General features: G+C 36.4%; 1 long non-coding RNA gene across 2 annotated transcripts in view; it reads left to right on the forward strand.

Moving 5' to 3' along the window:
- Positions 1-24,119, forward strand: part of LOC109026545 (uncharacterized) — a 150,558-nt gene extending 126,439 nt beyond the window's left edge. For both annotated transcript variants that reach the window (XR_010133359.1, XR_008678961.2), the window contains 3 exons: positions 14,328-14,542; positions 23,686-23,778; positions 24,009-24,119. This is a non-coding gene — a long non-coding RNA (uncharacterized lncRNA). The remainder of the gene's footprint in view (positions 1-14,327; positions 14,543-23,685; positions 23,779-24,008) is intronic.
- Positions 24,120-25,875: the final 1,756 nt, after the last annotated feature.

Raw genomic sequence — 25,875 nt, forward strand, 5'->3', positions numbered from 1 at the left:
CCTTTTTACAATGGTCTTCATGTTGGATTAATTGATCTTGAAATTGTGGGCAATCTCAGCTGAAGATCTCAATCTGTGGTACATATAAAGCAATTCAAATTTTTCTTGTTCTGTCATGACTTTGATTCTTGGGAGCACTTTCAGCATTACTGGTGACACTTCATATGGGTCCCATGGTATTACTCAAGGTTTAAAGTATTGTACTAAATACAATGAAAAATACACAAGAACCATGAGACATCACTTTTCACTGCTATATGCAATTTAATGAAGACATGAATGGCTCACACAGAGATGATGAGGATCACATGGCAGATGTTTTAAGCACATTTAACACTTGAGCTTACCACAATAGCAATAGGAGGTGGCTATGAATTTATTATAGTACAACAGTACACACTACAGTTAATTTTATGCAGGTATGTTTTATGCATCTTTACGTTCATTTACATTTCTCTTGACTGCAAATGACACCATGTATGGTCTGTAAGTGTGTGCATAATTTTGATAACTTTAACTTTTTGTAATAGATTTGTGTGTATTTCATGGTAGCGAATTTGTGTAAATTTCATGGTAGCAAAATGATAAAATCAATTATTATCTAGACATACTTTATGCATTCATGACATAATTAACTTTTGGTAAGTTTTCTTTTCAAATTGTCACAAATGCTCCCCCACATTTTCCAATATACTTATTTTTAATAATGTATTTGTGGGTAGACTGACACATTTCAAACCCATGATGTTCAAGGGTCAACTGCATATGTGTTATCTGTGTCTCAGTAACTCCATATGTAAAATTGCAATAGTATTCTGATTATTTTGAGTGTTAAGTGAGCTATAAGTAAAGCTGTTTACTATGTTCATGGCCCATAGGAAATAGTAAAAACATATTTGCTATTACTATTATTAAAATTATGTTTTTTAAAGGTAATAGAGCAAACAATATAGAAAGGGCCTGGCCTTCTAGGAGCTGCAATTTTAGCCCTAAATTTTCTTTTTCTATATTAAATTTCTATGAATGAGAAAAAAAAACAAACACTTCTATTTTGTGTAACCTGTTATTACTAGCTACTGTTAGTTTATATTTTTGTTTGGTTTTGTTATGTTTTCATTGTTGGTCATTCTCAAAGTAAAGTTAATTGCTTAATTTGGCTAATGTAAATTTAAGAATGGTTATTAAATTTTCCAACAAATAAGAATCAATAAAACAAGAAAAGATTCAAAAATTGAAACTCATAGTAATGGTTATAAATTATTCAGCATTTTCTATGTAAAGACATTTTTGAAATCCCCAGAATATGCCAATTTTATAAGGTAAATCTATTTTTAAGTGACAAATATAACATTCAGACTTAGAAAGATAAAGTAATTAGGCCAATGAAGCAAGCTAATTGGAAACAAAGCTGTATATTCAATCAATATACATCACCATAGTTTAAACTCTGCCCCTTATTGACAAGGTGTTCTGGCGTATTTCAGATAGGTGGAGTGTGGTCAGAATATTTTTTACAAATGTAGCCTCAAGAAAGCAACAAAGCCATCTCTGCAAAAACAAAAACATAACTGGTTATTCCTCTCTAGAGCTGATTGCCTGGAGCAGCTATTAGTGCTGTTGTTTTGGACATTTTTGGTGAGTTGTGCAATCACATTGTAAGTTATTGTTGTGCGAGCAGTCTTAGCTGCTGAGGTTTCATTGTAGGTGGTTATGCTGTATTCTATGGCAACACAGTGGAGTAAATCCTCTTTCCCATGGCTCCTTTCTCATTTACTGAAATGATGACCAGAGTAATTTTCCTGTAGATAGATCACTTTCAGACATGGGGAATAGAACAATGGACTAGCTGCATTGTTGTTTGTTTGTTTGTGGTGTTTCAGAATCTTCGATTTTCTTTTTGCTACCTTACTAATTTTTAAGTTTTTTTTTTTAAAAACAACAATTCCTTAAGATCCTTGGTTTTATATATATATATATTTTTATATATATATATATGCAACAAAATATATGTATATTTCCAGTTATATGAGGAGACAAAAAAATGTGAGGAACTTAGACAAATTCATCAAAAGGCAATCAACTAACATTGTTTAAGGATCCAATTCTATGCAATTCAACAGCACAATAGGCATGTGAGTAGTTTTCTTTTGAACCAACTTGACTGGATGCTGCTCTCAAGGACAGGGAAGATAAGCTGCTACCCAGGGCTTCTCTGTGGGGAGTGCTGAAAGAGAATCACACAGCCATAAGCCCTTCAAATGAATGTAAGAGGCAGTCTCCTCTCTTCCCATAGAGAACTATTTGGAAAATAAATTACTTATCTTTGATAACTCAATGTTCAATTTGCCTCTGGTGCCCTTTTGGAGGTGAGAGGCAGAAAAAGGTGAAGCAGTTACCTTGTAAGAACCTATCTTGCATCCTTGTGCACAGTGATGTTAGGGAGTTAAGCCAGAGAGGTTGCAGGACAAGAGACGAGTAAGTTATTTTTATACGCATGTGTGAGAGGAGAAACCAATAAAGGGTGGATATTATTAAATCTTAAATGATGATGTTCAAATTGAACAGAACACCCTAGTAGTGCCAAAGGGAGAGAATATTAATAAAGAGAAAAATCTAAATTTTTTTTTTATGGATCAACTTAACATTTACTTTAAATGTCTATTGTACTCTGGGTCTGTTATTTGTAAAATATGCTGATTATGTTTCTGAAACAGACACTTTTTATTTAACAACATTAATGTACAAACTCATTCATAACTAGAAGTATGTTAAAGCAGCAAAAATAGTAATTGAAATAGCTTTCACCTCTAATGCTCTCAAAATTTTATATTCTTTTCAATTAGTAACTTTTGGCTTCTAGTGAGATAGCAAGAATGAAAGAAAAATGGATATAGAAAACTATAGAGGAATGAGAGTCTCAAATTTTGCTCCAGAATATTTTTTTGAAAGCAAGAGAGTGGAATAGACAAAGCTTTTCCCCATCCCGCATAATTGGAGTTGAAATACTATCTTTCCTTTGTAATAAAAAGTAAATATAATACAGCAGATATTCTCTCACACACTCCACTGACTTCTTCATGTATCTTAAAAATACATGAAAAATTATTACTAAGGTTCTATTAGTTGGGCATTTTAGTGAAATAAAAGAAACAGAGATGACTTACCTGTCTAATTTTGCTAAAACTTACAACATCATTAGCACTTCAGACATTCTTATCTGACTTTCTCCCACATTTCTCTCTGTCTTTTCTCATTTTCTCCTATCCTCATCCTCACTGGCTTAACTACCAACACACCAATAATTTCAAATAAGATAAAAAAAATTCAAAGACTTATTCCATGGTGCTTATTGCCAAATTATCTAAAATGAAATAATTATTAAATAAAGAATTCTAATTAGGGACACAAAAATGTGAGTATGTTGAAAATAAATTGGTTTTGCTTTCCACCACCTATGTGACAGTAGGGCATTTAACCTTTATGAGCTTCAATCTTCTCATCTGTAAAATGGAGATTATCATTTCTAGCTAATATAGTTTTTAGTAAGTTTAAGCAAGGCAACATTTACAGTGTCAGTTGAAGCTCTTCACACCGATTCTAAGATATTGGGGCTGCATTATTCTCACTATTGTAGATGAAGAAACTGAAGTCTTTGCGAGTTTTCCTCACTTGCCTGAGGTCATTAAACATGCAGGAAATCTGACTACTCATTAGAAAAACTATATTACACTATTCTATAGGACAGCATAATAACATTTCTTCTCAATCATGCTGCTTATCATGTAGTCTGAAGAGTAGTTACTGATGCTATGGTAATTTAAACCCAATCTTTATGGAAATTTGCTCCTTCGAACTCCTTCAAAGAAACATAAAAATAAAATCCAAGAACTAATATAAAACAACACAAATTTGCTTAAAGACAGGGTTACTATGGCATATGTTCTCTTTGAGTATGGAACAGAATGTAAAACAGTGTTGGTTTACAGCAATCCACTTTTAGCTGGATTGCATAATGACTCAAGGGCAACAACATGGTGTTTTATAGTCATAAGTTAGCAATACTTGTGAAAAAATGCCTTAGAGTTCTGTAAATAAGATTCTTTTGGTCTACTTATTGAGAAATAGTATGATTAACTCACAGTACACACAAGCACATACCTGTATATTTGTTTTTCTAAGAGCTTATGCATACAATTCACTCATTCAACAAATATTTTTAAATAACACTTTGTGTCATGCACTGTAATTGGCAGAAAGAATAGCAGGGTGACAAAGACACAGAAGATACTTACACACTTATGAAACTTACATTTATATGTTGGAGACAAGCAATGCCCTATTAAATAATTAAAAATAAAACAGTTACAGATTGTGAAAAGTTTAGTGAAGGAAATAAAATCATTAATTATGGTAACTGAGTAAACAGGAAAGGTATGGTTTTAGACAGAATGGTCATGAAATGTGTTGCTCATTCTGGAGGTGCTATGTAAGATACCTGAAGGATGAGAAGGAGCCAGGTAGGTGAAGAACTAGAGTATGATTAAGACAGAGGAGATAGAGAGTCCGGAGCCTCTGGGGAAGGAAGTGAATTCTCATGCTCTGGGAACACAGGGAGACCTACATGCCTGGACAAGAGTGAGCAATTCGGAGAGTGATTTGAGATGATGTTGGAGAAATTTACAAGACCACAGTTTCTTTAGGCAGTTCAGGCTGCTACAACAAAAATATCTTAGACTGGGTTGCTTAAACAGCAGAAATTTATTTCTCATAGTTCTAGAGGCTGGATCATCCAGGATTGGGGTGCCAGCAATGGTCAGGTTCTGGTAAAGGCTCTCTTTTTGGCTTGCAGATGGCCACCTTCATGTTGTGTACACACCTAGTGGAAACAGAAGGAAGCACGGCCTCTCTCTTTTATTATAAAGGCACTAATCTCATAATGAGGGCTCCTCCTTCATGATTTCATCTAAACCTAATTACCTCCCCAAAACACAACCTCCAAATACCAACTCACTGAAAATTAGGACAGCAACATGATTTAGGAAGGGGGCACAAACATTCAGTTCACACCAATAATCATGCAGGAATCTCAGACCATGATATGGAAATGGTATTATAGTCTCAAGAAATACAATACACGAAGAAACACAATTAATTTAAACATGTAGTCTAATAGAATATATATGTAATAGACACAAATTTTCATTATTTCAATAAAATCAGAAACTGAAATGTAGCTTTTTCTTAGTTGATATAGCCAGTGCAATGTTCTGTAAATCCGTCATCTTGCTAGATAGTGAAGAAAGGCAGGGATATAGAATTGCTGTGGTAGTGGTAGAAACTTCATCCTTTACAAACTCAGTCTTCTTGACAAGAATTACGTATGGTAGACTAGCAACTTTTACTCAAATTGGTTGCTTTTTTCTTTTTCTTCCATTGTAATAGAATTATGTGGTAATATGGCAACGTACCTTAGAAGCTAGATTCCATAGCCTGCTTGCATCCCATATTTCCCCATGCGGCATGCATAAAATGATGTGTGCAACTTACAGTATCACTTTTTTTTAAGGGAAATTGTTGGACTTCAAACCCTTCTTTCCCCGTCTTTTGAGCTAAAAAGCATAATGGTTTGAAACCTTGTTTCAAATATGTAGATAAAGACGATATCCTGACAGTTGAGGGAATTGAGGTGCCTAAAGATGGAAGAATCAGGGGCCTGAATGACCCTATAGAACACATCTTCCCTACTAGTCAAGATAACACTTCTGCAGTGTTACAAGAACACAGGTTAATGAACAAAATATAGGCCTATATTTCATGTAGGGGTAAATGGGACTTCATGTCCCAGGGAAAATGAAGGCTTGGGTTGGTAAGCATGAGATAGGGGTCACAGTTCTATCATCAAGGAGAACAGTGGCTATATTTCATCTTCTGGGCCTTCTCTCTGAGAGATGCCTTCAATCTAACTAGCCACTGACTGCTCTGCCTCAGTTCACTATTGAAGTATGGATGAATAATTCTTAGTTATAGCAGGGGTGTCCAACCCTTGGGCCATAAAGTTGTACCAATCCATGGCGTGTTAGAAACCAGGCTGCACACCAGGAGGTAAGCAATGGGCCATTAAGAGAAGCTTCATCTGTATTTACAGCTACTTCCCATTGGCTGCATTGCCATCTGAACTCTGCCTCCTTTCAGATCAGCAGTGGCATTAGATTCTCATAGGAGTACAAACCCTACTGTGTACTGCTCATGTGAGGGATCTAGGTTGCCCACTCCTTATGAGAATCTGCTGCTTGATGATCTGAGGTGGAGTGGAGGCAGTGATGCTCATGCTGGGGGGTGGCTGCAAATACAGATTAGCATTGGCAGAGAGGTTTGACTGTACAGAGACCATAATAAATCAATTGCTTGCGGACTCATATCAAAATTCTATCACTGAGTTGCAAGTGACAAGTTGCCTCTGGTGGCAGGCTTTAAGTCAGAATTCGATACTTATTTTAGTCTGCACATGGTCCACCCATTATTTTATTTACCACTTTCGCCTGTGCCTCATTCCTGCACTGTGCACTTGTCTCAGTCATAGAATTGGTATGCCCTCAAGCTAAACCTAGCCAGAATAAGTAAAAAACAAATGTCACCAGAGAGCTTCTTTGAAAAGAGAGAAAAATCCAATGATGAGACAGCAGAGGACTTTAAGAGTGCCAACAAAAAGATATCTACATTTAAAAGAAAATTCCAAGAGTCCTACTTAAAATATGGGTTATTTGCAAAAGGTGATTCACATTCTCTCCTTTGTATTCTGTGTTGTGACTGGCTATCTGAGGAAGCCATGAAACCTTCAAAATTGCTTTGCCACATGGAGTCTAAGCACCCTGTATTAAAAGACAGGCCCTTGGAGTTTTTCAAAAGAAAAAAAATTGTGAACACAAAGAAAAACTGCAATTATTGAAGACCACCACTTCATCAAATGCGTCTGCAGAAAGAGCATCACTCTTAGTGGCTAACCACATTGCTGAAGCTAAGAAGCCCTTTACTACTGGTGAAGAGTTAACCCCACCTGCTCCTAAGGACGTTTGCCATGAACTTTTAGGAGTGACTGCAGTTCAAAAGGTGGCACATGTTCCTCTTTCAGCTAGCAGCATAACTAGACAAATCGATGAAATAGCAGAGGATAATGAGGCACAATTGTTAGAGAGGATTAATGAGTCACTGTGGTACGCAATCCAGGTTGACGAGTTTACTGATGTTGACAACAAGGCAACAATGCTTGTTTTTGTGTGATATATTTCTCAGGAGGATGAGGATATGTTATGTACACTCTTGATGCCAATCAACACCACAGCTGCGGAACTATTCACTTATTTGAATAATTACATATCAGGAAAACTGAATTGGCCGTTTTGTGTTGGCATATGCGTGGATGAAGCGGCTGCTATGGATGGCTTTCTGGTTTCATTACTTGCATCAAAGAGGTTGCTTCTGAATGTGAGTCTACACAGTGTGTCATCCACAGAGAAATGCTGGCTAGCCAAAAAATGTCACCTGAACTTAATAACGTGTTGCAGGATGTGATTCAAATGATCAACCACATTAAAGTACATGCCCTTACTCACATCTGTTCATGCAGCTCTGTGAGGAGATAGATGCAGAGCACATGTCTTCTCTTATAAACAGAATTGAGATGACTTTCTTTTCTTTTTTTTTTTTTTTTTTTTTTTTTGTTGAGATGGAGTTTTGCTCCATCATCCAGGCTGGAGTGCAGTAGCACAATCTCTGCTCATTGCAACCTCTGCCTCCCGGGTTCAAGAGATTCTCCTGCCTCAACCTCCCGTTAGCTGGGATTATAGGCATGTGCTACCACACCCAGCTAATTTTTGTATTTTTAGTAGAGATGGGTTTCACCATATTGGCCAGGCTGGTCTCGAACTACTGACCTTAGGTGATCCACCGGCTTTGGCCTCCCAAAGTGCTGGGATTACAGGCAGGCCTTCTAAAGGTAGACCACTGGCCAGAATTTTTGAGTTGTGAGAGCCACTCCAAAGATTTCTTTTAGAAAAACAGTCACCACTGCAGCACATTTCAGTGACACAGAGTGGGTTGCAAAACTTGCTTACCTGTTTGACATATTCACCCTATTCAAGGAACTCAATCTGTCACTTCAGGAGAGAATGACAACTGTGTTCAAGTTGGCAGATAATGTGGCTCCATTCAAAGCCAAACTGGAATTATCAGGGTGATGAGTGAATATTGGGATTTTTGACATATATCAAACATTAGCAGAGATTTTCAAAGAGACTGAGCCAGGGCCTTCTTTCTCCCAGCTGGTTCATAGTCACCTATCAACTTTGCCAAAAGACCTAACCACAAAAGACCGCCAAACTGGGAAATAATGGATCTGTGACTTATATGTGAATAAGCCAGGTGAATCAACTTTGGCCATGTTAGAAGAGGACCAAGTGCTTGATATCGCAAATGACAGTTGCCTTAAAAATATGTTTGATACAACTTCAGATCTCCATATATTCTGGATTAAAATCAAGGTAGAATATCCTGAGATTGCCACAAAAGCACTGAGGACCCTGCTTCCATTTCCAGCACTCTGTCTTTGTGAAGCAGGATTTTCTGCGGTGACCACAATCAAAGTGAGATACAGAGCAGACTGAACATAAGCAACACATTTTGGGTATAATTGTCTCCCATGACCCCCAGATTGGACTGTCTATTTGCAGGAAAACAAGCTCAGGGCTCCCACTGATTCTACATCATGGTGAGTTGAATAATTATTTCACTGTATATTACAATATAATAATAATAGAAATAAAGTGCACAAAATACAATGCAGCTCAATCATCCCGAAACCATCCCCTTCACCCCATCCATGGAAAAATTGTCTTCCACAAAGCTGGTCCCTGGTGCCAAAAAGGTTGGGGACTGCTGAGTTAGAGCACAGATGTGTTGCCTCAGTCCTACCTTAGTAGTGCAAATTCTTCAGAGTCTGAGCTTCATTCTGTACTTGGTCCCGCCCTTAAGCTGTTCAAGCTACTGGTAATTCTCTCAGCTCTTGTCCGAGTAAGCCCCCCAGGCAATGACTCACAGATGAGTTTTGTGTTGGCCACAAAACATTTGTAATTTCTAGACTTTAACTACACCACATAGTCACAGCAGGAGGCTTGTGAGCAATATCTGAGGCTCCTTCTGTAACTAATCACTTCCTGCTTATTTTGGAGAAGCTGTGCATGACAATGGACTCTGCTAAAAGGGCAATTAGTAAATGCCTTTTAATAATTTCACCTTAAATCTCTTGTATAATCTCCCAGTCCTCTGTGTGTATGTGTGTGTGTGTGTTTTGATAGGGAACCAGAGCTCTCAGGTTTGACTACTTTATTCTTTCACTTTTCCTTTCTGTGTTCCAGTCTCTTAGACAGAAATAGTTTTGTTTTTTTTTTTAATTTTCTTTCTAATTGGGTGAGAGTATTCCTTATATTATTTCTATCGACTTCATGAAGTAGTTTTTGCCCTTGACTTACTGTAGCTATGCTATTGAATGGCTTTAGATGGATCTGGTTTGCTGTAAGAATGGAAAAATATCACCTTAATTCTTCATAATATTGTCTCCATGATACATGCTTACATATATGTACAGATAATATGTATGATATTAATTTTTGTTACCAACATTTATCGGAAAATTTTCCTAAAACAAGTAGGTGGATGCTTTTTAAAAATCAACCTTAAGATTGCCATCTTCAGTCTTTTTTTCAGCCTTCGCCAGAGATTGCTGGGTCCGTCCGCAGACCCTGGCCGGGCTACGGATGAAAGGAGTACTCAGACACAGGTATCCAGTGAAAGAGCAGTTAAGGGACTGCCCGGCAGTAGGTGGCCGAAGAGTGAGCAGTCTCAATAAGCTGGAGCTCTTTGCTTTTATTCAGTACAGATCTAATGCCAAAAGCCTGGAACCAGCACAATCTGTGGGTAATTAACATTGTTGTTCCCCCTTGGGGGAGCAGTCTCGAATGGGATGATCAAAGGTTGGTTTCTGGACAACATAAGTAAATAAGCCTATTTAGATAAACTCTCTTATATTTCCTTGTACCTACTCCTCGCCCTCTGCTTCAGGGTAAGAGAACAGCTGCCTTCAGCTTATTCTTCCCCAAAGTTTTGCAGAGCCTTCTGACATTTCAAAAGGTCTGCTTCTTTCCTTACAGCTTCTTCCATCACGCTGACCAATCCCCCACAAGAGATAATGCAAAACTTCACTTGCTAGCCTGAACATAATTTTGTGCTCTATGCTATCAAAATATTTAAATGATGGACAAATTCTTGTATGAGTAAATTATCCTTATGTCTAGTAAGGATGACTATTCAGTCTAGAGAATTCTAATTATGGACTCTTGACAATAAGACTGAATATTTTGTTTCACATATCAGAGTGCTCATATGAATCTTCTTGTTACTTCAGTAAATTTTGTATTCAAGGAGTAATTAGGCTTATTTTTGTAAGGAAGTAAATTCCACCTCAGGAGAACTGTTTAGTGACTTCACTTCCTCTTCTTCAAACTCTCAGAGAAAAATGGAAATGCTTCATGCAAGAGATAAGATAAGTCTTCAAAAACAACATTTGGTACATTAAAAATTTATTATAGGTGCCAGGATAAATTTGGTGCTACATAACTTTCCTGAACCAATAATATTTTAAGGATATTTATGATGCATTATCTGAAATACATTTAAAAACTCATTCTGAAAACTACACAATTCAACTTGTTTTTAATGTAAGCATTATAGGATTTTTTTTTTTATTATTGTACTTTAAGTTGTGGGTTACATGTGCAGAATGTGCAGGTTCATTACATAGGTATATGTCCCATGGTGGATTCATGAACCCATCAACCTGTCATCTACATTAGGTATTTCCCCTAATGCTGTCCCTCCCCCAGCCCAACACTCCCTGACAGGCCCTGGTGTGTGATGTTCCCCTCCCTGTATCCATGTGTTCTCATTGTTCAACTTCCACTATAAGTAAGAACATGTGGTGTTTGGTTTTCTGTTCTTGTGTTAGTTTGCTGAGAATGATGGTTTCCAGCCTCATCCAGGTCCCTGCAAAGGACATGAACTCATCCATTTTTATGGCTGCATAGTATTCCATGGTGTATATGGGTTGGTTCCAAATCTTTGTTGTTGTGAACAGTGCCATAATAAACATAAGTGCATGGGATTTATAATCCTTTGGGTATATACCCAGTAATGGGATTATTGAGTCAAATGGTATTTCTCATTCTAGGTCATTGAGGAATCCCCACACTTTCTTCCACAATGGTTGAACTAATTTACACTCCCACCAACAGTGTAAAAGCGTTCCTATTTCTCCACATCCTCTCCAGCATCTGTTGTTTCCTGACATTATAATGATCACTATTCTAACTGGCATGAGATGGTATGTCATTGTGGATTTGATTTGCGTTTCTCTAATGCCCAGTGATGTTGAGCTTTTTTTCATGTTTGTTGGACGCATAAACGTCTTCTTTTGAGAAGTGTCTGTTCATATCCATCGCCCACATTTTGAAGGTGCTGTTTCTTTTTTTTCTTGTAAATTTGTTTAAGTTCTTTGTAGATTCTGGATATTAGCCCTTTTTCAGATGAACAGATTGCAAAAATTTTCTCCTGTTCTGTAGGTCGCCTGTTCATGCTGATGATAGTTTCTTTGCTGTGCAGAAGCTCTTTAGTTTAATGAGATCCCATTTGTCAATTTTGGCTTTTGTTGCCATTGCTTTTGGTGTTTTAGTCATGAAGTCTTTTTCCATGCCTGTGTCCTGAATTGTACTGACTAGGTTTTCTTCTAGGGTTTTTCTGGTTTTAGGTCTTATGTTTAAGTCTTTAATCCATCTTGAGTTAATTTTTGTATAAGATGTAAGGAAGAGATCCAATTTCAGCTTTCTGCATATGGCTAGCCAGTTTTCCCAACACCATTTATTAAACAGGGAATCCTTTCCTCATTGCTTGTTTTTTCAGGTTTGTCAAAGATCAGATGGTTGTAGATGTGTGGCATTATTTCTGAGGCGTCTGTTCTGTTCCATTGGTCTATATATCTGTTTTGGTACCAGTACCATGCTGATTTGGTTACTGTTATTTACCTAGTAGTCATTAAGGACCAGGTTGTTCAGTTTCCATGTAGTTGTGCAGTTTTTTGTGAGTTTCTTAATCCTGAGTCCTAATTTGAAACTGGACCCCTTCCTTACAGCTTGTATAAAAATTAGCTCAAATGTATTAAAGGCTTAAATGTAAAACACAAAACCGTAAAAACCCTAGAAAGAAATCTAGGCAATACCATTCAAGACATAGGCATGGGCAGAGATTTTATGACTAAATCACCAAAAGCAATTGTAACAAAAGCAAAAATTGACAAATGAGATCTAATTAAGAGCTTCTGCACAGCAAAAGAAACTATCATCAGGACAAATAGACAACCTACAGAATGGGAGAAAATTTTTGCAAGCTATCCATCTGACAAAGGTCTAATATTCAGAATCTACAAGGAGCTCATACAAATTTACATAAAAAAATCCCTATCAAAAAGTGGGCAAAGAACATGAACAGACACTTCTCAAAAGAAGGCATTCATAAGGCCAACAAACCTATGAAGAAAAGCTCAACATCACTGATCATTAGAGAAATGCAAATTAAAATCACAATGAGATATCATCTCACAGCAGTCAGAATGGCAATTATTAAGAAGTCGAGAAACAATAGATGCTGGCGAGGCTGTGTAGAAATAGGAATGCTTTTACATTGTTGGTGGGAATCTAAATTAATTGAACCACTGTGGAAGACAGTGCGGCAATTCCTCAAGGATCTAGAACCAGAAATACCATTAGACCCAGATATCCCATTACTGGGTATATACCTAAAGGAATATAAATCATTCTATTATAAAGATACATGCACCTGTATGTTTATTGCAGCACTATTCATGACAGCAAAGACATGGAATCAATCCAAATGCCCATCAATGATAGACTGGATAAAGACAATGTGGTACATATACACCATGAACACTATGTAGCTATAGAAAGGACCAAGATCATGTCCTTTTCAGGGGCATGGATGAAGTTGGAAACCATTATCCTCAGCAAACTAACACAGGAACAGAAAACCAAACACCACATGTTCTCACTCATAAGTGGGAGTTGAACAGTGAGAACACATAGACACAGGGTGGGGAACAACACACACCAGGGCCTCTCGGGGGGCAGGGGGATAAATAGATAATGCATTTGGTACTTAATACATAGGTGATGGGTTGATAGGTGCAGCAAACAAAACAGGTTTGTTACCTATGTAACAAGCCTGCACATCCTGCACATGTATCCCGGAACTTAAATAAAATTAAGAAAAAAAGACTCCTAGTAGATGCCTAGACCTTACATATACTATGTTTTTCCTATACATACATACCTATGGTAAAGTTTAATTTATAAATTAGGCACAGTAAGAGATTCACAACAGTAGTTAATAATAAAACGAACAATTATAACAAAATATTATAAAAAAATTTACATGGACATTATCTTTCCTTCTCTCTCTCCCTTTAAAAATACCCTATTGTATAATACCTTACTCACCTATTTTTGAATCAAGGTTGACCTGGGGTAAATGAAACTACAACAAGCAAAATGACTGATAAGGTGGAACTACTAAATGTTTATATATGTAAACATTACCTTGTACTTTCTCTTAACTCACCACTGTTTTTGCCACACCAAAAGACTTCAGTAAACTTTAGCATGAATGCTCAGTTTCTAGGCTAGGAAATTACCTGAGAATTCTATTTCTGTGGAGAATTTGAGACAGCTATATAGATAGAAGGCACAAAACCAAGTTTCCTAGCTGTAGAATGTAGTTGATGACAGGGCATCTTTATTAATAGAGAATTTGGTCTATATTATAAGGCCAATGAAGATTATAGAACGGGAAAAAAAGGTTAAGGTTAGCACTATCCAGTTTCCAACACAGAGAAGCAAAGGTACCTTGAAACTCAAGGAGGATATACACTCCTTGATGTAATATTGCTTGGAAGAAAGGATATTGTTATGAGAAAGCTAACATATTACAATGGCTAAGGTATGTGAAACCAGCAGGTAGCATAACCATGCAATTTTTCATTCACACTTGAGGAATGAAGGTGCCTCAAAATATAACCAATAGGCATTTTTTGTTCTACAACATTTTCAAGCAGGCAAACAGATATTTAGTCATGCTATCAAGAAGGCTTTATCACAAGCCTCATTGGTTCAAAGTGCTGAAGCTACTCTGTGTTCTTTCCCAACGTGCAGATATTTTGCTTACGAATGGAACACATCAAATCAAGCTTTTGTGAACTTGAGGGAAGAAACAAAGAATATGAAGCCTAAATGGAAGTGTCAGGAAATGGTCGCCTTGCGGACAAGGAAACAGCAGCCTGGAAGGCCAGGAGAGGGCAGACTACCCACCTAACCCTCTGCAGAATTTTGTGTGGACCCTGGAGACCAGAAACTAACTTCTCCTGCAGGTATATGTTCCCCCATGCCGGCCAGAAAGCACAGAGAAGGAACACTTCTCCCTGGGTCCTTAGGATCGGACAGCTGGCTTTAGTCCCAACCAGTCATATCAATAATAAATGTTACTACTTTAATACTAGCAACAATGATATAAATTATGGTCATTATCCTTTCCTCACATTTCAGACCCTAAATCACATCCTATGAAACAAATTAGACAAAGATAACCAATAGAGTCCACTTTAATGTGGGGATTTTTTTTCAATGTATTTATGTTCTTTATATCCTCTGTTTTAGAAAATACTTCTTGAAATATAATTTTGCTATGTCTATTTCCTTAATCCTAGATATTGTATAGTCTTTGTATGTCAATTTGTGGTGTAACTAAGGCAATTGAAAAATATAGTTGACTGAGAATAACTAGAATATTGATTAAATTCAATCGGCCTCCTTTTTAGGAAACTGGCCTTTTCTGAGCCATCCAACAGTTTCTAAATAGTCCAGTAGATAGAACAATGAAAAAAATTTAAAAAAGACTTTAAAAATAGCCCAAAGCCATGAATAGTAAATTATTTTTTAAATTCTATATATGTTGGCCCTAGAGTAATTTTTAATCTCTTATTCTCAGAAGACATTTTTTTTCTCTTTGAAATCAATGACCTTGGTACTTAGAGCTTGATAAATTTTAAGATGTTCCCCTATTTTACATTTTAAAAAATTTACAATCATTAGTATGTCACTCATGAATGCTGTAATAAAAAAAGAGGAAATAAAGCCTTGTTTTTTGTCAATGCTTATGTAGGTATAACATCCAGAAAACATTAGTCTTTTGGGGAAGATTTAAATGTTTCCATTTTAATAGGTCAATTAATTTATTTGAACAAAAGCATCATTTTAGAAGGAAACTACAGGATGTGTCTGTACTTGACCAGTTGCAGCTCATTTGCTGATGTTTTCGTCTAAGCATAGGACATCAGTGAACAACAGAAATTTCTAGTAAAAATGATTGCGGAATAATAATAAAAAGCACTTACATGTCTTTATGATGTGCTTAGCACTATTTTAACCAAGGAGATGGCTATTTAGCTTATCTTCATTTTACATGTGAGAGAATGAGGCAGCAAATAAGGAACACAGCTGAGATTAAAGCCCAGGCTATCTGGCTGTATAATTAGCAGCAAAGGTAAGGGAGAACAAAAATTAGGTATGTTAATATAGGAATAGGGAAAGTCGCTGAAAGTTAAAGTTTCAATGCAATATATATTTATAAGCATATTACTCATCCAATGTTGGTTTGAATATCCAAAAGTCATTTCATTGATTAATTCAGTAAATAACCATTGGGTCCCCTTTAGTCAGTTTCCAAAACCACACTCTATTCTTTTCATTTTCACTTTGCATTTGACTGTCCTATACCAGCTCATTTTCCCTCTACTGTGTGTGCGTAAGTTTTATGGGGTGTATGTGTTTTGGTGGGGGGAGAGAGAGAGAGAGAGACAGAGGAGGGAGAGTTGGGTACAGCTCTTTTTCAGATGTGATTACCTTCGGAAGGTTTGAAAACGATGGTTTAATGCAACCTTTTTTCTCTGATTCTCAGTCTTGGGTATATTTGGGGATTTTAGGGTTTAGGCTGCCGCCAAGAAGACTGCTACTGTTATCATACTGAACAGATGCTGCCAACTCTTAAGCTCCAGATATTTCTGTAGAAGCTCTTCTAACTCTTTAAGAGTTTGCTCAGAAAAGCAAAAGGTAGGATCAGGCTACTGCAAATCTGCCTGTGGTATTTTATCCCGCAAGGTGACAGGTTTATTTAAGATGAAACTTCCAAGTCATGAGCCAGTTCAGAGAGAGTTCTTAATTATTTTTTTCTAAACTTTGTTTATACCAACTTTTAATTCATTTTGCTTAAATGGGATTTCATTGAGGCTGTCACAAGCAGACTGCATGCTGGGAGTTGCACAGAACCAAAAACATTATCCAAGACTAAGTAACAGCTGGAAAGAAACTATGGGACCTCCCACGTAACCACCACTGAGAGCTAGACAATGGGTGAGTTATTTGACAGAGTAATAGCCACAGCTGCCAAGTAGGTCTTTTTTTTAACTCAACTTTGAAACTCTCAGAATTGAAATGAGCGGACTTGGTAGAGCTATTGGGAGTGGGAAAAAACATTCTTAGAATATTCCTTTGCCAAATGAAACCTACTGTGTCTAAAAATCTGCCAAGTCATCTTTCATATCATTATAGCATACTTAGTTCAGGAGTATTTTATTGGTCATGAATATTACTTTAACCTGTAGGTTAAAGTTCTATATCAGTTCTATATAGCACAAATTAACTATTGACAATTATTTGATAAATCAAATAATGTACATAACCAAGATGTGTTGCCTGAATAATTTAAGTCATCTTCTCCAAATAATTTATCTACAAAAAAATCACAGACATCTGAAAATCTATCTCATTCATAAGTATATATATTTTAATATATAGAATATATTAATATATATTAATATATATGTTAATATATAATATAATATATATTAATATATATGTTAATATATAATATAATATATATTAATATATAGTAAAAAATAATTTAATATATACTTATAAGTATAGATTTTTAATAATTCAATATAACTTTGCCAAATTAAAGTGATTATTTTTTGTTTAAAATGAGATTTAATTTCAAAACAAAAACAGATATATGATACATAATTTATAGTAGATTTTCTTTTCTGTCTTTACTAAAATATCACATTTATCAGATTGGTGTTACTCCGCCTCACGCATTTAACTACTCAAGTATTTATTAACTGAAAGTAAGTCTTCATCATTATTCTCCCTAATACTGGTCAAATCCCTAAGTATGCTGACTGCCACAAATAAATCATAGAAATAAAATGTGTAAGAAACTTATAATCTAAGGCAATTTTGCAAAGTAGAAATAAAAATACACTCATTCATATAAATTTTTCTTACGATTTCCTTTATGTCTCCCCACTTAGTAGGCATACTCAATATTAAATCAAACGTATAAAAGCAATATTATTTGTAACATGTCCAGCAATCTAGTTCACCTGGAGTTACTCTAAACTACAAAGCCAATAGAGTTTTTAGGGACATGGCAAGGTTTAACATCAGAATCTGTATTTTTCAGCTGGGAAATGGACAATCTCATAACTAAAATGAAGAACATATTTGGAGAGCACATAATATACACGAGGCTTTTTAAATGAATTACTGTTTTATGAAAGAAGATAATAGGAATAATTTCATTTTATTTTTTTTCTACTTCATATTAATAGTGGAACCTGGCTGTGAATCCTCATAGAGATTCAAACCATGTCCTACCAATTGTTTGGCTGTGTAAAATTGTATTGAAGAAAAAAGATTCTTATCGTATTTGGTTATATTGTCTTTCTGTTTGATCATTTAGTTGTAATTTGGGGAGCTTCCTTACTTTTAAAGGTACACTTAACAGCGTTGTGAAATCATGCTTTGCAGAGGCAGGTTCTATTATCAAATAGATTTTTATTCTGGTAAAATAGACAATTCAGAAAGATGAAGAATGGTGGTCGTTGATAGCTATATGATTGTTCACTTCTGCCCACATAGACAAGAAAGCCTCCCTCGGAAAAATCTTTGAGATAAGAAAATATAAATTAATGGATAAAAATGTAAGGGCATTTAAAGTGGATGTTCAATCTTTGTTGCAGCCAGCAGGAGCCTTGAGCGGCTGAATTTTTGCTGTGGCAAGAACAGGAATGAGCTGTACTTATCAGTGTATTCATAAAAACCAGTTGTTTTATGAGAGGTTCATACAAGTTGAAACTTGAAACAAATGCGGATAAGAGTAAAAATATTCTCGAGGAATAAACCCCTTTGAACTATTTGTATTCTTTTGACTTTGGAAGGTAATTCTTGTAAAAGTGCATTCTGAACTAACTACTGAAGCCTGAACTTGTTGGAGAGTAGTGAAAATGGCAAGTCTGACATCAAAATTTTTCTATTTACATTACCGTAAATTCAGATTTCAATGTTTTGGGAAAAAAAGGTTTTTTTAGCAACGGACTCTTTAAAAACTTCTTTCACAGCACAACTCACAGTTAGATTAAGTGCTTAAGGGCAGCTAGCTGTTCCTGTCCCTAACTAACAAACTTTTATTGGATAACCTTGGGAGGCTTGATGAATTTGGTTTGGTTGGTCCTTAGAAATGAGCATTTTGCCCTTGAAGGATTACACAGACTACCCTGGAAGCAAAATGGCTAAAACTCCGTCACGTACCAGTGAGCTTCTGTGTGTCCAGCCTTTGCACCTCTGGAGTTCCTTGCCCATGAGATTCCACTGCCTACTCCAAGTCCTTCAGCCCATTCCTTTCTGTCACTATGAATAAACATACAGTATTTCAAAACTAAAACGACACTTGTCCACATCGCCGAAATTTTTCCATTTCCCTTTTATTCCCTATTTAATTAAATGCATAACCATATATCATGTGCTCAAACCTGCAACCTAGAACTCATCTCTGATTCCTCATTATCTCTGAGTCTCATTACTTCTATGAACAAGTCTTCAAAAATATCTTTGCAATCCTTGTACTACCTTCCATTTCTGCTACTACTACGAACATCCAGGGCAGTATCATTTCTAGCTTGTATTTACCATCTTATATCTAACTTCTAGAAACACACACATACACATCAGTTTAACCATATTAGAGGTAACATATATTTTAAAATATAAACTAAAGCTGTTCACATACCAGTTTGAATTATCTTGGTATTTTTCTTTTGCACTTGGAAATATATAAAATTGGCTGGGTGCGGTGGCTCATGCCTGTAATCCCAGCACTTTGGGAGGCCATGGTGGGCGGATCACCTGACGACCTGAGTTCAAGACCAGCCTGAGCAACATGGAGAAGCCCCACCTCTACTAAAAATACAAAATTAGCTGGGTGTGGTGGCGCATGCCTGTAATCCCAGCTACTCATGAGGCTGAGGCAGGAGAATCGCTTCAACCCAGGAGGCAGAGGTTGCAGTGAGCCGAGATCATGCCATTGCACTCCAGCCTGGGCAACAAGAGCGAAACTTCATCTCAAAAAGAAAGAAATATATAAAATGTATGAAAATAAGGACTATACATACGCAAATGTATAAGTAGTAACTCTTACCATGCTTTGCACATAGAAGGCATTCTGTATTTTTTTAATTCATACACGAGCAACACAGTGGTTTTGCTGTTATACCTCCCATACAAAGTTAACCCTACTTAGCCAGAGATAACTCTTATACTAGTCCATTGTATGGTATTCTGTGCATTCTCTTAGTCTTTTCATTTTATTCTGTTACAGGAAAAAATGTGTATTCACTTTGGCTACAAACTTAATTAACTGAGAAGAGAAAAATGTTTTTATTATATGTTGTACATTATTTTTGAAAATGTATGTCATAATTTGTAAAGTTTATTTATTCATATTGCTTACATAATAACTCCAAATACAGATGCCATTTCTGAAGATGAAGAATTATCTAAGAACCATTTTCTTTGTCCAAAGAGGGTTATTCTCACTTTTCATAGTATAATGGAATTCTAAGGACAAACGAAAGTTAAGAATGTACTTTTCTGCAAGGAGAATTCACTTATGTCACCACCTGCTAGCACCATCATCAGATTATCTGCCAAATCTCATATTTTACAATATTAATTTAAATACATTTATTTTTCAATATCTTCTATTGGCTTAGAGTAATCTAAATTTTAAAATCAAATGGTGGCAATTAAATAATTGCATGTCTCTGATTTAATATTAATGAAGTTAGAGGTTTTTTTATTTTGAGATGGGATCTCACTCGGTCAGCCAGTCTGGAGTACAGTGGTGCCATCTCAGCTCACTGCAACCTCCACCTCCCAGGCTTAAGCCAGCCTCCCACTACAGCCTCCCAAGTAGCTGGGACCACAGGTGCACACCACCATGCCCAGCTGATTTTTGTATTTTTGGTAAAGATGGGGTTTTGCCATGTTGACCAGGCTAGTTTCAAACTCCTGAGCTCAAGTGATCCACCCATCTCAGTCTCCCAAAATGCTAGGATTACAGGCATGAGTCACCACACCTGGACAAGTATTTTAATATTAAAAAAAAAAGACACTATCAAGTTGTGGCCCTAGATAAACAGAAAAACTTTGTAGCTTTATAGAAGAAAGTTAAAAGGGACTGTCATGAACCTATAGGCAGTTTCTTATTTCCCATCATCAAAACACAGGAATCAAGTTCCTCATCAAAGTCCTTCTCTGACCATCCATTGTAAAACAGCAGGTCCCACTCTATTATCTGTCTCCTTAGTGTGCTTTATATTCCTTAATATTATTGATCATATTTAATATCATATTATGTACACAATTGCATATCTGTTTATTATATGTGGCCTTGGCAAGAATGTAACATCCTTTGGGGTAAGGGGGATTATTTTCCCCACTTCAATGATGCACATCAAAGACCTAGCAAGTAAATATGTATTTCTGGAATGAAAATATGTGATATTCAAGCTTCAAAAGAAAAAAAAAAGACTTTGAAGGACATTCTAACAGAACACTTGAACATGGTGTTTATCATACTTCAATACTCTCCCTCTACCTGACAATCCCAATTTTTTCAAATTACCTTTGTAAAGATATTAAATTGTAATTAAAGCAACCCAAAAGGAGACAAAACTCTGCTGTTCTCTGAATTTCATCTTTATTCTTTTCTTTCCATTATTTAACTTTTTTTGATAAGCCTAAATATGTAATATAAGCACTCAAAATGCATTTAGATGATTTTTGTGATATGTATGTTAAAAACTATAATGTTTTCCAAACTTAATTTCGTTTATTTCAGTATTATTAAATTACATAATTCTGCACTTTTCACAAGTGAGAAAATGATATTTGAATGTACAAAATGAGTCAAATAATTGATAAATCATTTAATTTAAAAACTTCATGTGGATTTATGTAATAATCTGATGAATGGTTATCAATAAGCTAATAACATTTAAATAATAGCAATACCAATTAATCCCAATATATACCAGTTCAATAATGTCCAGAGTATTGACTTTCCAACTTTCAGCTATTCCCTCTTCTTAATTCTTCATGGCTTAACTTTTACAATATGATTATCCTACTGTCATTCTTTTCGGCTTCTATTTCATTTCTTCATAAAATATTCAATTTTAACCCCATCTACCAGCCTTCCAAATCATGTATCGGGATTGCTAAATGGTTTTGAATTTATGTATATATATATATATATATATGTGTGTGTGTGTGTGTGTGTGTGTACATATATATGTGTGTGTGTATATATGTGTGTGTGTATATATACGTATGTATGTGTATATACATACGTATATATGTATGTATGTGTATATACATACGTATATATGTATGTATGTGTATATACATACATATATACACATATATAACTTTATATGTTTTATATATATATATATATATATAACTTTAAGACCACTGCCAGTAAACATCAGATTAACAACCCTAAGTGGCATTCAGGACCACTTCCTTAACCTTCTACTTCTATACTGTCTTTAAAAGCTATTTGCTGTTGTCTCTGTTTTTACAATTAATGTCATTAGATGTCCTCAACAATTCTTTTGTCTTCAAATGATGCAGCATTGCATCTTCTCTGTCCTGGGACAATAGCTCCTCCTCTTTTATAAGGCTCTACCTGTGCCTTTACTGTACAGGTTCTCTACCTTGATGCTATTGGCATTTTTTTAATGGGTTAACTTTACATTGTTTAGCAGCAACCCTTTGGCCACTAAATGCCAGTGGCAAACGTCCATCCTTAGTTCTGACAAACGTTTTCAGACATGAGGCCAAATCATCTTCAGTTGAGAACGACTGCCTTAGTGAATACCACTCCCTACCCATGCAATTCAGAGACCTTGTCTTAGAAAGTAACAAGTTATATAGTTTGGATGTTTGCCCACTCCAAATTGCATGTTGATGTGTGATTCCCAATGTTGAAGGTGGGGCCTAGTGGGAGATGTTTGTGTCATTGGGACAGATCCCTTATGAATGCTTTGGTGCTCTCCAGTGATAAGTTCATGTGAGAGCTGGTTGTTAAAAAAAGATTGGGACCTCCTTCTTCTCTCCCTTGCTCCTTCTCCTGCCACGTGACATGGCTGTTCCCCATTCCACTGTCTGCCATGATTTTAAGCTTCCTGAGGTTCTCACCAGAAGTAGATGGTGACGCTATGTTTCTTTTACAGTCTGCAGAACGATGAGCCAAAGTAAATCTCTTCTCTTTATAAACTGCTCAGCCTGAGGCATTCCTCTATAACAGTGCAATACACTGTAAAACAGCAACTGTTTGGTATCTGCTCCTTCTCCGCTTTTTCCCAGTAGCATGCCATTCCTTTTTTTTTTTTTTTTTTTTTTTTGAGATGGAGTCTAGCTCTGTCGCCCAGGCTGGAGTGCAGTGGCGCGATCTCGGCTCACTGCAAGGTCCGCCTTCCGAGTTCATGCCACTCTAGTAGCTGGGACTACAGGCGCCTGCCACCACACCTGGCTAATTTTTTGTATTTTTAGTGGAGATAGGGTTTCACTGTGTTAGCCAGGATGGTCTCAATATCCTGACCTCGTGATCTGCCAGCCTCAGCCTCCCAAAGTGCTGGGATTACAGGCGTGAGACACCGTGCCCGGCCAGCATGCCATTACTTTTAATGGCAAAAATTGCAATTGCTTTTGCACAAACCTAATAAATATGCTCAATTTTTTTCTCATCTAAAAATAAACTTTTTGAACCCCTGTTTTGGTTTCTAGATACTGATTTATTACTTTCTCTTCAAAGTTAAATTTTTGAATCAGTGTTTAAACTTACTTTTATTATATTTCTCTCTCAACTACAAGAAGTCTTTAGAAAGTAACCCGTTGTTCTCCCCAATGGAAAACATTTAAAACTTTATGTTTAAACACATTTGACAGTGTTGCTTACTCAGTAACTTTAAAATGCTCTTTGGATACAGCTTCTCAATCTCATGCTCATAAGCTTCTTTCTGGATTCTTCCCATAAATATTGGTGTTGCTAGCTTCTGCTATAGTCCATTTTATTTATTTATTTATTTATTTATTTATTCTTTTTTAGAGACAAGGTCTTGCTCTTTCACCCTGGCTGGTCTTGAACTCCTGGCTTCAAGCAATTCATCCATCTCAGCCTCCTGAGTAGCTGGGATTACAGGTACAAGCCCCTGCACCCAGCTGTTTTTTGTTTTGTTTTGTGTTTTCTCCTCACCATATAAGTTTAATTGCCTAGTTTAAGCTCCTACCGTCTTTCATCTTCAACACAGAACTATCTTGGTGTTAAGAAATCTATCTTTAACATTTGCTGATTGGCTGACTAATCACTGTATTATGAGTTATATCCATTATAATTTTTAACATGTTTATTTTACTCAATGGGAAATCTAGATGACTTGCTGCATGTGAAGAACAGTTCCTGGCACAGGGTTTGCTCCAAATAAATGTTGTCATCATCACCAGCACCATCATCATCACCATCATCATAAATGTAAACATAATAATGGCAAATACCCTACTGAGCTTAAATGTATGTTTAATTCAATGTATTTAAAATTAAATCCTTTATCTCTGCATTTCGCTCAAGCATCATGCTGTTCTTATTCACATCTAAACCAGGAGTCATCCCTGACTCCAGAATCACATTGATTCTATGTTTCTTTGTTGAATATTAATATTAACCAGTTCTACCACCATTGCCAGAATCTATCTCATCTCAGTATCGGTAAGTGCTAGCCAATCATACCTCACCTCAAATTCTGTATAGTCCACCACTTGTCTCTTTTCCTTGGAATCTGTGTGACATTCCAAAACTCCAAACCAGATCATTATTCCTACACTTTAAATTCTACTTTGTCTTTCCATACTCCTTAGGTTAGACTCAAACTTCTTTATATATACATATTTTTAATTATAGTTTAAGTTCTAGGGTACATGTGCACAACGTGCAGGTTTGTTACATCTGTATACATGTGCCATGTTGGTGTGCTGCACTCATTAACTCGTCATTTACATTAGGTATATCTCCTAATGCTATCCCTCCCCCCTCCTCCCTCCCCACAACAGGCCCTGGTGTGTGATGTTCCCTTTCCTGTGTCCAAGTGTTCTCATTGTTCATTACTGGGTATATACCCAAAGGAATATAAATCACGCTGCTATAAAGAGACATGCACACGTATGTTTATTGTGGCACTACTCACAATAGCAAAGACTTGGAACCAACCCAAATGTCCAACAAGCATTGACTGGATTAAGAAAATGTGGCACATATACACCATGGAATACTATGCAGCCATAAAAAATGATGAGTTCATGTCCTTTGTAGGGACATGGATGAAGCTGGAAACCATCATTCTCAGCAAACTATTGCAAGGACAAAAAACCAAACACTGCATGTTCTCACTCATAGATTAGACTCAAACTTCTTAACCTGGTTCAGAGGGTACTAAATAAACTAGCCCCTTCCTTATCTCTTACATATCTTTTCCTCTGCCTGGAACTCATGGGATTCTTAGTTCTACTTCTGTCTCCCATTGCTGGAGGAATATTATTGAAAATGTGTTGGTTTAAATCTCCGTTCAGCTTCTTACTAGCATAGATACTGGAGTGTGGGAAGTCTTCAAAAACTTCATTTTATAGTAGTAGTATTACTAATACTACCACTTTGTTTTTTTGTTGTTGTTGTTGTTGTTTTTGTTTGTTTGTTTGTTTTGTGTGTGTGTGTGTGAGACAGAGTTTTGCTCTTGTTGCCAAGGCTGGAGTGCAATGGCACGATCTCAGCTCACTGCAACCTCCACCTCCTGGACTCAAGCAATTCTCCTGCCTCAGCCTCCCGAATAGCTGGTGCTATGGGCACATGCCACCATGCCTGGGTAATTTTTTTTGTATTTTTTTAGTAGAGATGGGGTTTTGCCATGTTGGCCAGGCTGGTCTCGAATGCCTGACCTCAGGTCATGCACCCATCTCAGCCTCCCAAAGTGCTGGGATTACAGGCGTGAGCCACCACGCCGGCCTAGTACTACTACTTCTAATGGTAAACTTCATCAAATCTCAGCTTAAATTTTATTCCTGGGATTGCTTTTTCTAATTCCTTAGATTTGTTTTGCTAACCCCACTAAGACCCTTTTTCATTTTTCCCCTGTCATTTACTTCCCATTTACATTATGGGTTTATTGCCTTCTTTCCTTCCTTCTTACCCTCCATTGCTTCTAAGGAGATATTTTATCCATTTTATTCCTAGAGCATATCGGAGTACACA

Source organism: Gorilla gorilla, chromosome 3 (genome assembly GCF_029281585.2).
Source record: "Gorilla gorilla gorilla isolate KB3781 chromosome 3, NHGRI_mGorGor1-v2.1_pri, whole genome shotgun sequence".
NCBI classification, from domain to species: Eukaryota; Metazoa; Chordata; class Mammalia; order Primates; family Hominidae; genus Gorilla; species Gorilla gorilla.